The sequence below is a fragment of the Pezoporus flaviventris genome, unplaced genomic scaffold (assembly GCF_033815535.1).
Source record: "Pezoporus flaviventris isolate CSIRO_AGI_PZ_B2104156 unplaced genomic scaffold, CSIRO_AGI_Pfla_v1 ptg000040l, whole genome shotgun sequence".
In the NCBI taxonomy this organism is placed as follows: Eukaryota; Metazoa; Chordata; class Aves; order Psittaciformes; family Psittacidae; genus Pezoporus; species Pezoporus flaviventris.
This window is the reverse complement of record NW_026892588.1, coordinates 2370600-2384389: the sequence shown is the minus strand read 5'-3', so window position 1 is coordinate 2384389 and position 13790 is coordinate 2370600. Positions and strand designations below refer to the sequence as shown.

Below are 13790 nucleotides of genomic sequence, written 5' to 3'. Positions count from 1 at the left end.
TATTTGCAGCATTATTTGCTGATTCTGTTTCTTTTTTGCATGACCAAGGGCAAAGAGAGGAGATGCTATTTCCTGCATCACGTCTAGAAGCAGGACCTGATGGGATTGGCAGAAGTGAGTCCTCCATAATCTGGGGTCCTCTTTCCTCTTTAGATTTTCGGGAGCGCAAAGTGTGTGCAATTGGTTACTCATTCCTTAGTAAATCCTGTGGTCTTGCCCTTGAAGCTGTCTGTCTGTTTTTCACAGGTAACACCCCCAGTTCTGCAAGGTGGCAAACATCAGGAGTGTGTGTTACGCAGGAAAGATAAGCCACCCAAACCCTTCCCCTTCCCCCCCCCCCAAAAAAAAAAAAAAACCCAAACAAAAGGAAACCAACAACAAAACATTCAGGAGGCTTTTATGCAGGTTGTTCAGATAGTTTTGTTAGCAAAATCTGGTTTCCAGGCAGGAACAGACTTGCCTTGCAAGGCAAAAATACTTGGTCTTTGGTAGCCCCCACTAGAGGCTTTTCACATCGGAGCCTTGATAATAAAAATGCTGGTGTTTTCCTCCCTCACAGATCACAGGTTACAAGGGGAAGGAGTGATTTATACTAACCAAACAAATTGCAGATTTTAATTAAAAGAACAAGCGGTCAAGTTGGGTACTTAGGAACAATTTCTTCACTGGAAGGGTGGTCAGGCATTGGAACAGGCTGCCCAGGGAGTGGTGGAATCACCGTCCCTGGAAGTGTTCAAAACCCATGTAGACAAAACCCTCAGTGACATGGTTTAGTGGTGGTTTGGGCAGTGCTGGGGAACGGTTGGACTTTGCGATCTTAAAGGTCTTTTCCAACCTAAACAATTCTGTGATACTTGACAGGGTGCTGGGATGAAACAGCCTGGGCAGGAGGAGGCATGGGGAATGCAAGGAGGTGGTGCACTGACTTCTTGACATCTCTTTTCCCTGCAGAGATGATGAGCAGGACCTGCCTTGTGAGCTGTCATGTCCAGGAACCACTCTGAGCCCTCAGGAGCAGGTTGAGGACAAAGCTGCTTGCAGTGAGTTTGCTTTCTGCTTGCCTGCCAAGTCATTCCTAGCAGACAACTTTGTTGGTTTTCCTTTTGCTGCTGTTTCTCTTCTCCCCCTGCCTTTATTCTAGACCCTTGCTGGCTGCTCTGCTAATTTTCCTGTCTCTATTGCTTTCTCTTACGCGGCTGCTCACTTGAGCTGGTGCCATCTCATTGGGTGCAGTACCTTTATTTTTTGTCATCATTACGGTTATTTCTCATATCTCTGCTCCATTCTCCAAAGGTTTTGGCCTTTGTAAGGATGTCTAAGGTGCTGTTTATTTTAGCTCTTCAGCGTACTGTAATTCAAGTTGATGGTTAGCATTGTAATAAGGAAAAAAGAACCCTGTTCTTTTGCGTGTTACCTCTTTAAATCAGTGTTCAGCTTAATCTGAGCACTTGTGAAAAGTTGTTTCCAGTGTATGTAATATGTATTTACAAGTGTACCTGGGTAGATCCAGTTTAAGTCCCATGTGACTGGAGGCAGGACAGAAGAACAACATCAAAATCTGAAAAGTTGTTAAAAGGAGGGAGGAGAGGGACATGCCAATATATTGCATTCTTGGAAGGAAATTGGCTATTATGTGAGAGAAAAGACCTGTTCTGCTTCCTTTTGAAAGGTATCTGGTGACTCATCTCTCTTTAAAAACCGCTATCACAAAACCCTGAGTTATGCAACTAATGTATAATTAGGTTTTTAGTAAGTCTGGTATTCACAACAAAATGTAAAGGCAAGCTTTTGTGCAGTAAAGGTAACGATTTGGATTTGTCTTTTTTCTTGCTTGGAAACGCCCTGGCCAGAACTGGCTTTCTGTCGCTTTTCATAAATAGACCCTTCATACTTGAGGTTTCTTCACTATCTATGTATGGCAGGAGAGTTTTCTAGTGGTGGTGTGGTGGGGCTGAGCACCACTGTGGTGCACAGGCTTACATGTGCCAAAGGAGAGCATTCTCCTTATGGAGGTGACACTGCCTGAATTGCCGTATGAGATCATAATAATGGTAACAGTAAAGGATGGATCAAGAGGGCATCCTTGGAGTGAAGGAAGATAAACAGTGTGCTAGAATGTAGAGTTTAGATTTGTTTTACAGGGGTTGATCTGTTTGGAAAAATAAGTGATAGATATGTATGCTGCTTTCTATATCTGTTGGAACAGTGGTGTATGTATTATTTAAGAGAAATGATTATAACTGGAGTTGTTTGCACCAATTAAGTAGTCTGCTCTGCCTACAACTAAATCAACACCCAGTATTTTTCTGTTTCTTCCCCAGCAAATTCCTTATAGTGAGCTGTCATGGAGGATCCCATTACAGGTCTTGTTTGTTCCTTTTGTGGCAGCCTTTGGGAATGCCTCACATCCCACCAAGAAGAAACTCAGGGTGATAAAAATGTATTGCCTAACAAGGTTCTACTAATAAAAGAGATGTTGAACTGAATTTCACATTGCTTAGTGTTTAGAAACTTGCAGGCAGGATTAGGTTTGCACTTCATTTGAGCAGAACACAAGAATAGAAGCTGTATAGATTTTTAGGGCTGCTTTGGCAAGTTTAAGAATGTTGTGTGTTCTAACATAAATAAGCCTTTGTAACTATAATTTGGGGCATCTAAATAAGGCATGCAGTACATGTGATGCAGTGTTTAAACAGTTGAGGTGTGAGCAAACCAGATTATCAGTTTTAGCTCTTTACCAGCCCTTACAGATTGTACAGAGCTGAAAGAGGTGTTGCTAAGAGAAATCAGACAGTATTGCAGGCTTCCAGGCCTCAACCTAGACAGGTTGAGAAATACGGTCTGGAGAGACTAAAAGGTTCAAGGGTTTACCTGGCTATAAAACTTAGCTTGCAGGGATGCCTCACATTAGACCATGTCACCCAAAGCGCTGTCCAATCATAGAATTCCAGGTTGGAAAGGACCTCAAGGATTCTTGAGATCCTTGAGGTCCAACCTTTCTTGGCAAAACATAGCCTAGCCAACACGTCCCAGCACCAAATCTTAGCACTGTCCTGTGCTGGTGAATCCACCACTTCCCTGGAGAGATTATTCCAATGGCTGATTTTTCTCATTGGGAAAAAGTTCCAGAAAGAAAGTCCATCTTATTTTACTAATAAAGAGGAATTGCTAATAGCTGCATTGATGTTTATGTTGGCTGATGGCTCTTCAGAATGAGCACTAAACTGCAAATCTGGTTTTGAAAACCATCTGCTGGGCAGGTAGCACCCAAGGTCAAATACTGCGTGCTTCTGGTTTCAGCTCACTTCCACCAGCTGTATAGGCTCTGCTGCCAGATCCTGGCCAGGAGAGGTGGCACTGCTGCCGTCCAGCTTGCCTCAGCTTCCTGCAGCCTCCTGGCTGACCTGGGTATTGGCTCATCCCACAGACTCCTTCCACATTAGATAAAAACCTTTGGGAAAATAACACGGAGTAAGATAGAGCAGCAGTGAAAAGGGTTGGAAAAGATCCAGTTTTGCAGCCGAGCTGTCTGTGTTCTCCTACCACAGCACTGCAGTGGGAACAGCAGTTTAGAGTTACCTGTCTTTGACTCAGATAACTGTGTTTAGTTAGCTATACAAACTGTTTCTGGTCTGGGGATATGATGGTTTCTAAATCTTCTTTATCTCTTCTGGCAGTCCCACTCCTTCCTTCTGAACTTCCAAGTTCATAAAGGATGTTTTCTGCAGCTTTGCTTTCTGTTAGTTAATCCCTCTCTTGCAGAGTCTGATTCTTCATGTATAAAATCCTAATTCTCTTGGCAAATCACTTCTTTCATTGTTGTCTTTCCCTTCCAATTTCTGCCATTTGTCTTTTCAGTCCTTTTTCCGAGGGACATTTTGGGAAATGCTCTGTCTCTGCTGAGTCTCATGTAAAAAGTGCAGTTATTTATGTGTAATCATTTTATCTCCAGTGGTGAAGAGTGTCATCGAGTATCATTGCTGCAGGCTTTGCCATTTTGCCAGCACTCCATGGCAGTGTTCAAGGCCAGGTTGGATGGGGCTTGGAGCAACCTGCTCTAGTGGAAGGTGTCCCTGCCTGTGGCAGGGGGTTGAAACTGAATGAGCTTTAAGGTCCTTTCAAAACGCAACCATTCTATGATTTTAAGGTTGCTGCAGGCAACATATTGTTTCCTAGGGATTGCTGTTTGAGTATTGTTAGAAAATGGTGAATAGCAGAATGAGAGTACACAGCTGTGTGAGGCACTGAATACCTGGAGTTGATAACAGATTTATCAAGCAGCCAGTGTTTAACTTCTGGTTCCAAAATGTATAAACATTTGTATTTGGGTTTCTAGTGTCAATGACACTGTCATTGAGTGTACTTTTGCAATCTTTCCTGTCATTTCAGTGCTGTAGGTAGCTGGGCTGGGACAGTCTCCTTCTGATCTCAAGCTAGTTGGCAGGTGAACCTTGCTCAGCAAGCAGTCAAATGGTATCTATATCATCCTGTGACTAGATAGCAGTATGCATGGAATCTTCTGAGCTCAGCAGAGGAGATCAGGTTTTTGATTTCCTACTCTGTTGGTGGATTAGTCCCAGAAAGACTGTTTCTGCTGCTGCTGTTGGATTTGCAGTGCTGCTATCAGAAGTGACAGGTTTAAGGACTAATCTGTGCCCCTGGTGCCCAGGTTCAGACTGACCCTTGCAATTTGCATGCATCATCAGTATCTCAACTAGACCTTGTTTCCTTCCACTGCTGTCTTATTCATTAGCGCTCTCAGGATAAGAAAAGGTAATTGCAAATCAAACGGCATTTAAATTGGTACACCAAAAGGACAAATGAGGTCAAAACACTGCCCAGACAATGCTTTCATGTCAGGCCCTTGATGGCTGTTCTCAGGGCTAGCCTGCAGCCTCTCTGGAGAGCGGGGTGATGATACCCATGTCACTGTTACCTGTTTCTTAAGTGAAACTGCTTTTTGTGCCAGTGCTTCCACACAACGTCTCTCCAGTCTTTTCCTCTGGCACAGGATAGAGCTGTTTGAAGGTTGCTGGACACAATGGATGTCTGGAAGGATGTCTGGAGTATTCTGCTGGAGTGAAGTCCTTCAGCCGGTAGTGCTGAGCTTCTGGATGTGTGGTCTGCTTCTGAGGGGTCTGTCATGTCTGGAGGCTTGCATTCACTGAGCAAGGAGGTTTTGCTTTATTTGAGGGAAAAAATAAGTCTACAGATCAAGGGTCAGAAGTCCTGTGACAGCAGGGAGATGGTTTAATTTGATTGTCCTTATCTTACAGTGTGGCCTTTAATTTCAGGAAGCAGAAGGGGAATGAGAAGATACCTCTACCCAGATGGAGTACTGGTAGTTCTGATGTGAGGTTCTCCACACTTCAGAGAAAACTCCTATGCCAAAGTGGGTCCTTTTTTGCCCCTTGTTGCCTCTGCAACAGCAGAGGGCACAGAGCTGATCCAGGCCAGACACTGTTTGTTCATGGTGACATTGCTTTCAGGTTTTGATTCTGGCTTCCTTGATGTTTCTGTTCATATTGTGGCTGGCCTGTGTCCATCTGAAATTACCCAGAATCAGTGTGGATCCTCTGGGACGCTGGGCAATTTGGTTAGTCCAGGTCAGTTCAAAATGAAATACTATGTTTGGATCCACTTTACAAACAAAACTTTAATGTTTTTGGTTTTTGGCAGAAACAACTTTTTTCCCCTAATGGAAAATTTCTATTTTTCTCAGAAACAGAATTCTCTTTCAGAAGATCTCCCCTATGGAAAATTTCAAGCCAGCTCCAATCCTAATACTTAATGCCAGAAAACATGTAGCAGACATTAGCAGAGGGTGACTCGGGGTATAATATATCATTAGTCCTAACTAGGGCAACATAGCCACATGAATTAGAGAACATAGCAGGCTCAGCATCCCTAGCTCAGCATGCAGTAGGCAATCCACCAAAAGCACACTTGCAGAATAGAGGAAAAAGAGTTTTCAGTTTTGAAAGCTCAGTTGAAAAGCTGAGAAAGAAACTGGCAAAATGTTATCAGATGCACCTTATCTGCTTTCTCCTGCTGGCTTCCAAAGCCAAAGTCTTTGTTTTACAAAGAAGATATTTTTTGTTGTTTGCTGTTTTAGCAGATAGTTTTACCAACAACCAGTCTGAAAGAAAAGGTTTCCTCCTCCTGTGACAAGTGTGCTGGGGAGAACAATCATCTGGCATGTTTGCAGGCACAACATACTTCAGTGTTGAAGTTGGTTCTATTGATGCACAAGAAATAATAGCTTCCAGTCCTTCTCTCACAGCCCTAATGCTGCTTTTCTACTCTGAAAAGAGACCAGCTGACTGAGGAAAGCACTGTTCCCTTCAGCAGAAAAAGGATTTGGGATTCATGCTTGTCTCAGAAAGTAACTTAAAGCCTATTTGTGGAAGCATTGCCAGATCTAGTACTCATCTGGGAAAAACAGCAGGCTTCTGGACAGGAAATGTGCAAGACAGCATCACTTTGGGAAGGGAAAAGGATGGAGAAAGGCAGGTGCAGTGCTTCACACTGTGGTAGTGCTTATGTGTCCTTCCACGCTGTGTTGGTGGGTCTCTGTTTTCATGTGCACTGCACAGGCCCATCTTTTAAGGGCTGAGCTCACAGACTAACCAGTTACCTCAAACTTCTGTCTCAAACATGGACTTTAATGAATATTAAGCCTATCCAGGTACTGAAGTACTTTTCCTTGTTTAGCTTCAGTGTAAACTGCTGCTTTCTGCCTGCCTCTCATATGAACTAAGCAAAAAGAGTAGCTCTGGTTCAGGTTTGCCTCTGTGGTGTCATGGGCCAGCACGTGGTCTTTAGCAGCAGCCCAGTACTGCTCCATCAGCACAACTTGAGGGCAGAACTTTTGATGCCTATGTGGATGCACATTAGCTGAAAGCATTTCTTAGAGCATGAGAGCAGACCAAGCCATTATGCAGTCACTGTCCCACTGCTGCCCACTGAAAGTCCCAACAGCACAGGAGAATGAATTGATTACTCCTTTTCCTTAAGGGGGATGACTTCCAGACACACCTAGAGAGACTATCTACAGACCAAACTGCAATAAATAGCCAGCCACAGACTCCTCAAATTGATGTCAAAGGCAATGAAAAGGCATTTGATTTTATCACTCATTTCAAGTGTGAAGAACAGGTTTCCTCAGCCCAAAGATAGCTGTGAATTTTTGGAGATTTTGTTAAACTAAACCATTAGCAATGTAAAAGTGTGAATTTATTTGAACTTTTGAAAAGATTTATTGCAGCTGAACTGAATTTCATTCAGTTTGGATTTTGAATCTTCAAATTTGTTGACTTTCATCTGCAGCCTTGAGAATCCGATGCATGATGGGCACTAACCAAATGTCCTTACCAGTGTGCTCGGTCCTGACTTGGGCATGTCTTTGATCCTGTTTGCCCCAGAGCCTTCTCTTCAAGGCAGGACTTTAATTTTTAATGTAAAAGAGAAGCAGGTGCAAAAGAAATTCTTTTAGAGTAAGAAGTACCAAAAAACCCTTTCATATCCTCTGTGCATTATAAAAAGGGAAAAAATACGAATAGTCCAGATGTTCTGTGCCCCCTTCCTTTCTCCTTTCATGATTTGGTCAAGCACTAATATCTGGTTTGGTTTTTTTTTAGTGTGTTCCTTTCCCACAAAGAAGCAGATGAATAATGTTCCTCTTGTTTGTCATCTGAAATATGAAGTTTTACACTGCTGCCCCTCAGGTGCCATCATGAGCTGCCCTTGCACTTAGAAACAACAGACAAAATCCTACTGGCTTTTTCTGTTGTTGCATCTTGATTTTGAGAGTGATAAAAATGGAAGTCAGAATGGGGTGACAGCATTTACGACCCATTTTGTTTCTCAGGGTTACAGAGTTAGAAGCACTCAGCCTTCCACTGTTCCTGCAGGAAAGATCAGCCAAACCCTTCATGAAGGAAATCTTGTTTCTAGAGATTGAGCAATCTCTTAATGGTGAGGTTTCCACCTGAGCAGCTGTTGGCAGTTCCGAAAGGGTTCAGTTAGCCTGTTCTCGCTTCTAAATATGTGAACATAAATATGTACTTAAAAAGGGAGAGGTAAAAAGTAATAGGAAGTGAAGTCATGCAGGGTGATATGCAAACCCCGAACGTTCCTTATTTATCTTGTATCTTTGCACTGAGCGCAGCATTGCGTAATGTCACAAGTGCTGAATATTTTCTCTAGTGAAGTGATGCGTTTAATTAAATTGACTGTTTAAAGTTCAGTTATTCATTAAAGGTACACAGCTATCCAGAAAGGCATGCTGATCTTGGCTATACTGACTGTGCTAATCTCTCACATAGTCCTCTTTAGAGGACTGTTAGGGATATGAACTAAAAAACCCATTATTTCATAGAATTCACACACAAAACAACCATGGAGAGTGTCTTGGCCAGTTAACTGCATAGACGTGTACCTGACAACTGTTCACTGTCTGATACCAGCAGGTCAGGGCGTGCATGTCCTTTGTTTTCTCTCTCACAGAATCTGAACGTTGCTGCTGTTACACATTACTCACAGCCAGGGCTGAGCCTCAGCCCTCTTCTGACAGCTACGGCCTCTCCTTTGACCAGTGTGGGGGCCTTGGGCATTCCTGGTCAGCAGCTCACCTCTGAAGGGTGTTTTCATGTTGGAAGCAAGCAGATACAAAGGCTTTGCAAAATTCACATGGCGTTTATCCACAACAAAGAATCCTAGAATAGATTGGGTTGGAACGGACCTTCAAAGGATGCACAGTGCTCGGCAAACAATAAAGCATTTATTCATGTCCATGCTCTTATTTTTCTGGTTTCCACTGCTCAAGTGTTCTCTGTGTTGAGGTTGAATCTTTCAGGGCCCAGTAGCCCTCTGCCAGCAGATGTCTTTCCTGAAACAGAGGGGCCTTGTTTTCTCCCAGCATCTTTTGCCCTTGCCTAGCCTCAGTGTAAAATACCGTTTACTGTAGAAATATGTTTCTTATTTCTTTCATCTGCCGAAGGTTCCTTTCTTGCCAGATTTTGTCTTCTGTCTTCTCAGGTACAGCACTAGTTTGATCATGTTTTCGTTTGCTGGAAAATCCCATTGTCAGCCCGTGAGAGAGACAGAAAACTGGCTTTATCAGGAATAGAGTTACTCTTGTTCTCTGAAATTCTGAAGGGCTTGGTTTCTAATGGCCTTTGCTCAACCTATGGGTGGATAAGGAGGTAGAAGACACTGTGATCTTTACTCAGGATAAGGAACATAGAGTAATAGGCTGCAAAAGATAGAAGATAAGGAAGCAAACATTTGGGTCTCAAACAAATTTGATTCAAGAGGTTTCTTTACCTACTGAAGTGTCAGTGAGGCTGTAACAGCTCGCTCTATATGTGAGAAGCTAAACTGCAGCACAGAATCCGGGTGTGCTTCGATAAGGGTAAAGCCTTGACAAGATATGGCATATTTTCTTGATTCTGTCAAGACAATGTAATCTCCTACTATCTAGGAAAGCTGATACAAGAAACACTGTCTTTGGGGGTTGCAAGTGTCTGCTGTGGAAGTAAAGTAAGTGGTGTTTAAAGGTCAGAGCTCTCTGTTGATAAGAGAGATATATTGAAAGGGCAAAAGAACCACAGAGGACTTCCTGCGTCATTACAGCAGGTGCTGGATGAAGTTGAGAGTAGCTGAATAAAGCAAACCACAATGATGATAGGATATTCACAGCAAAATGTGGAAATAATGAGTCATTCCCACTTATTGAAGGGGAAGATACTTCTGCCTCAATTTATCTATGGGATATAAAGGTACCCTTTAACAAAAGAGGAAAAAAATCCCTTTAGCCTAATCAACCCAAGTCCGTTCAGACTATGGAAGTTACCTAAAAATCAGTATTTTTCAGGAGTCTTCAGGTTTAATCTTTCCTTGTAATCCAAGTGATACGTTGCTTGGTTGTAAACAAACACATCCGTACTCACGAGTGTTTCTCAAATAACCAGAGCTAAACAGTGTTAGCAAAACCACGTAGTTGAGGATATGTCTTCAGTGGTCTGCAGTGCTGTATGAAGACACCCAGACCCTCTCTGGGTTACGTCACCAGTCTGATTACCTTGTGGTCTGTTGCCCAATTTGTGGTTCAGGGCAAGCCCATCTAATGTGCTGTGCCATAGCAACTTGGTTGCAATGATTTAAGCAGGTAGAACGCACATACTATTTGGAATAGATTATCCCCATGTAATAGATAATGTATTGATTTGGGAATTTATTTTATTGGATTTGGTTTTTCTTAGTGAATTTTGACTTCCCAAAAGGAATGCTTATTTGAGGGAAGACTTGCCACTGTAGTTTCCAAGAGATTCCTGCTGTTTTATGCAGATTTATATTTCAAACCCTCTACTATGTAAAGTGACCTCTTTGACCATCAGAAGCTTTTCCTAAGAGCTTACTAATATGCATGTTCTGGTGCTACTTATTGCTGTAGTAGTAAATCAAGTTGTACATGTTGGATGCCTAAGGTGCTCAGCTCTTACCCAGGCTCTGAAACAGTCCTCCTTAACTGCTGTCAGGAAAGCTCAGTCCTCACAGAGACTATCCATATGGTCTGTGACTGTCCGTCTGTTGGTATGAAGACTAGCATCTTGCAAGAACTGGAAGTCTGATAATGTGCACAGTGTGAGAGTGTGTAGGGATAGGTTAACCTAATAGGATAACATAGTAGGTTGACATCATTAGTGCTTGGTCACCTAGGTGATGGATCTTGCTGCTCTAGTAACCTGGAGGCTACATTGCTCATCAAATATGGATTTTAACAAATGGGAATGATTTTAAGGCGTTTGTCTCTTGTGTTCCCTGGAACTGCATGTTACCCCGTGAAAATATTTACAAGAACTGTAAAATGAGACTTTCAAGTAAAGGTTTTATTTCCTTTTTTTTTTTTTCTTGGAATTTTGTCTTTGAAAAGACATGATGTTCATTGTCAGGCATCAAATTTTGATAGAGATTTTTTGAGGACAAGTAAAGCTATTGTATTACCTTCTGAACTCTTGTTTCTTAGGACCCTCCCTTACTAGGCAAGCTGATATTTTTGACATGTATCTAGAGGAGTGTGAGCCAACTCAACATATGTATCTTTGGGCATCCACATGGACTTCTCATATACTTGTGCCAGCATGCATACATGCAGCCACGTGCTGTTCCAGAGCCACATCTGGAAAGCGGATATTCTGTGTATGGCTTATGGCAGATTGTGGGATGCTCTAACTTCTCTTTCTTGACCCAGAAGAGAGGTGATTTTAATACATGAGGTGCTTCCAGCACAGTAACAGTGTAGTATGGTTCATTCAGGGATGCAAACTTATATTGTGTAGGAGATTTTCTTGGATTCAGACTCCAGCATGTTTTGGTGTTTCTCACTGAGAGCTGTGAAAGATGATTCAGAAGTCACAAGAGCACAGAGTGGGAGATAGCTCATAAGACTACATGTCTTTTTTTGTGATGACTATATAAAAACTGGCTGTGTGTTTTCAGGAGAACAGCATATGCCCTTTGCTACCCACAGTTTATCATCTTTTTTCACTTGAACAGCGAAGATAGTGGAATAGGAGATATTTCCTTAATTCCTATGCAGCGGTACTTAAAGAAAGAGAGTTTTTTAGTTTTCTCTTGGCAGAACAGGATGGGATGAGGGGAATATGTCCTGAGGACTTGTGGAGGGACAAACCAGTATATCCTCCATAATCAGACCTGGCTGATGAGACTTCCTGCTTTTTGGAAGATTTTACAAGGGATGAATAAAAATCTGGAATAGCACTAATGAAATCAAACCCAGGAGTGATTAAAAATGAGACTGACAGCTTCCTGTACCACATATGCACTCTAGGCTTACCATGAAGATGGAGCAGGACCAGCATGTGTACCCCAGGAGTCCATCAAGACAAATCTCCATGTAAATGGAGAGCCACAGAATGCAGCAGCCCATTCATCAGAAACAGATCTATGGAAATACCCCAAAGGGTAACCCCAGCCATGCTTGGAATGACAAGAGAGTGCTCTGATGTCCCACCCTACAGTACTGAAGCTTTGCCTGCTCCTGGCACAGCCAACTTTGTGGCTGTTGATACAGCTGTGTTAGATGTTTAGGAAAAGCCTGAGAAGAATATATGTTCATGGCACTCCAGCTGTAATAGAAACCTGAAAATACTGTATCTGGGCGTTAACAAGACTCTTTAAATGCTCTACCAGCCAGCATCTTCACTGGCAGAACGGGGACTAGCTTCATCTACATGATCTGCTAGCTGATGATTTCTTATATGTAGCATTAAAGTGTAATACACATTCTTGGGAATAGGGGTTATTGGTGGGGAAGGATACGATTTAATAGGCCTTGACAATAGAAACACAGAGGAGTGGAGCCTGCCACTGGAGGATGCTCCAATGACATAATGTCATCTGGATTTGCTACAAAGAAAGGGTGGATAGCAAAAGTTTGAGTGTCTACTTGTAATCTGGGGTATCTGCTTGGAATTTGGGTTGTCCTTGTTCCTGAGCATGAAGGTGTTCAATAGTATGAAGGGACAAGAAGAGAGTATAGAGAGCTTGCTTTAGCTAGCTACATGACTACTGGGCCCATGTAATGAGCTGGATTAGAGCTAATCTAATTACCTCTTTTATTGCTTATCCATTGGCACCTAATGGTGGTGAAGTCCAGTTGATCCTGTGAAGCATTTTCTTCTCCTCAGGGAGCAGCTGCCTTCTATGTCGTGTGAGATTAGGCCAGCTTTCATGAAACAACAACAAACAGTGAGGGGTGGGTGAGAAAGTTTTCACAGAAGCTTGTTCTAAGTGTTTCACCATTAAATACTAGTTCTTCTAGTACTACTTCTTCTTGATCCCAAAGGAGGCAGACTCTGGCAGAAAGGATTTGTTTGTGGCTGGCATGCTGGGTGAAGATGAAAGTCCTGGAAAAGTCCCCTTCATGACTGACTTCTGCAAGGGGACCTCCTTTTAATTCCTGGCCTGCAAGATCACAGGGCTGAAGTGCTGCTACCATGTTTGTGAAGCTGGAGCCCTGTCATGTGAGTGTACCAGACACTAAATAGGAGTGAGTAGCTACAACCGTTTTTTACCCCAAAAGCAAGCCAGCTGTTTTTTCTCACTGCCTTGGAAGATAAACCCAGTTTCCATATTTCCATGTTGTCAGCTGGATTTCAGGTTCTACTCCTCATCATAAAGTTGTCAAGGGTAGTTAATAGTAGTGATAAGTGAAGACGGGGCAAATATAATAGGGGGGACTATGTAATTCTTTTAGCCCTATACTAACTGCTTATACTTTTGTAGGGCTGAAGCAAAGAAGAGCTAGAGGTTCCTAGACCAGGTGTTTTATCTTCAGCTTTTTTAACCCTTGAACGTGTTTCACCTGGTGAGTGCAGGGGGAAGTGGGTAGATCATTGCCATCACTTAAGATTAAGAACAAATTTTGGAGCTCTTCTCAATAATTTTCCTCTTGGAGCTGAGGAGTATTGGCAGATCTGCCTATAAATAAGTTGCATTTGTTCACCAGAAAAGCTGATGGGCCAGTGGCCCAAGCCAGCCAAATGGGTGGGAGCAGTTGAGGGTAAGGTGGAGCTGATGAGGCCATGCTCAGGGCTGTGTAAAGGTGGCTGGCCCAGAGTAAGAGAGGCTTCTGGGGTTCAAGAAGTCAGCTATCCTAGATAAAGATGTCTCTGGTCAGGGTTTGGAGTAAAGCTATTTTTGGTGAAGGTGTTTGTAGGTGACATCTTTGTTCCCTTGTACTTGGGACTTTCGGAACAGAAGCA

General features: G+C 42.7%; 1 long non-coding RNA gene across 1 annotated transcript; it reads left to right on the top strand.

Moving 5' to 3' along the window:
• Positions 1-663: 663 nt before the first annotated feature.
• On the top strand, positions 664-13568 carry LOC133275457 (uncharacterized). The gene is made up of 3 exons (XR_009745536.1): positions 664-2440; positions 6119-6385; positions 12872-13568. It is a non-coding gene; the product is annotated as an uncharacterized LOC133275457 (long non-coding RNA).
• The last annotated feature ends 222 nt before the right edge of the window (positions 13569-13790 follow it).